Here is a 1932-nt window from a genome sequence, read left to right on the forward strand (position 1 = left end):
CTGCTCGCTGCCAATGTCCGATTCCTCTGCTGATACCCGCTGGCTGGTTCCTGCCACCAGCCACCTTGTTGGTTAAGACAGCAGGTGGGGGGGCTGGGGGGTTTGAGGTGCCGCTGGCCACCGACGGGGGTTGTTTGCCGCCCCCACCCCAAAAAAAACTCGCCACTGATTATTTTGTATTTCTTACATTTGCGAATAATCGCTCCAACAGTCGTCTCCTTCTCACCAAGCTTCTTGCTGATGGTCTTCTGGCCCATTCCAGCCTTGTGCAGGTCTACAATCTTCTCCCTGACGTCCTTTGAAAGCTCTTTGCCCTTTGTCTTGCCTATGATGGTGGGTTTGAATGGAAGTAAGATTCTGTGGACAGGTGTCTTTTATACACATAACGAGTTGTCGTTAGGAGCACCTTCTTAAACTGACAAGACTAATCTGTGTACCACATGAGCACCTACCTTAGCCAGTGTGTAGGAGCCAGAATTATTGTTGGTTGGTAGGAGATCAAATACTTATTTTACTCACTGAACTGCAACTCAATGTATAACATTTGTATCATGTGTTTTTTCTGGATTTTTGTTTGATATTCTGTCTCTATCATTTAAAATACACCTATGATAAAATGTATATCATAGGTGTATTGCGCACCCCCACCTCATGCCCAGGGGGCACCGCCAGTGCTTCCCTGGCTCTCCCATTCCTCCAGGAAACCCAGGACTGAGGGAAACTGCTCATACAGTGAAGGGCAAGAGGAATTTGGGGATACGTTCCTTTATCCTCTCTGTAACTAATGACCCCGGAAAGGGATGTGTATTATGACACTTCCGGGGTCTCAGCTATCATTCCTTGGCTAGTAGAGCTAAGGACGCAGCTTTTCAAGCACAATCTGTGCTTAATTAGCTGCATTGGAGACATTGGGGGGGGTCTAATGGACCTCAATGTCTCCCTAAGGAGAACTTGTGACCTGAAACATGCTAAGGGAGTATCAGACTTACACGTACCTGACTGACGAACCCGGTATAGCAGGGGAAGGCCTCCCGTACGTATCTGGTTCCTGGCCCCTGATAGAGTAAACAGAAGGCGCAGAGTGGTAAGAGAGCCTGGCGGGTGACTTGCGGAGGTAGGGCCCAGGATCCTGATGTGTATAGTCTGGAAGTCCTTGGAAGGTAAGGATCTAGGCAGCTGATGCAGAGCAGGAGCAGAGAGGGCAAGTCCGGTCACATGCAGAGTTGGCAACAATCGGGCAGCACGGTACAGAGGAACAGGCAGGCTCAAGATCCGGGTCACAGGCAGGGTTGGCAACAGGCAGGCAGCGTGGTACAAAGGAGCAGGCAGATTGGTGAAAGGAAGATGGGGTCAGGTGCAGGCGGATAACAAGAGAATTCCAAAGACAGGCCGGGGTCACTAGGAGGCAAACAGGAACCAAACAGGAAACAGGAACTCAGGAACTGGGAGCTGCAGATCGGACAGCACCGAGCAGAAGGCTCCAGCAACCTAAATAAAAAGATTGGGGCCAAGCGCCATGCGCGCGCCTGCGCGCACCCGCACGCTCCCGCACAGCGGCGCGAACGGGCGCGCACCAGCACTGACCAGCGCGAACCGGCGCACACCGGAGCGCCCAATAGCAGATCCATTCCGGGACCTCCTCTGACAGGGAGCTTGTTAGCCCCTTGTGATAGCAATAAATTTGAAAATAAAAGAAAACATACTGTTTTTATTTAAGAAATTGTGGAAAAAATATATAAAATAAACATACATATACACATCCCATATGCACAGAAATATACACACCCCATATGAACAACACAGCATAAGGTGAGCTTGTGTATGCAAACAGTAATACAATAATTTTTAGCAAACAAGGCAGACAATGCATATTTTAACATGTGTGCAAAAAATTTTAAAATTGTCCCCGTAGACAACTGGTTAAATGTATAT

Source organism: Aquarana catesbeiana, linkage group LG04 (assembly GCF_042186555.1).
Source record: "Aquarana catesbeiana isolate 2022-GZ linkage group LG04, ASM4218655v1, whole genome shotgun sequence".
NCBI classification, from domain to species: Eukaryota; Metazoa; Chordata; class Amphibia; order Anura; family Ranidae; genus Aquarana; species Aquarana catesbeiana.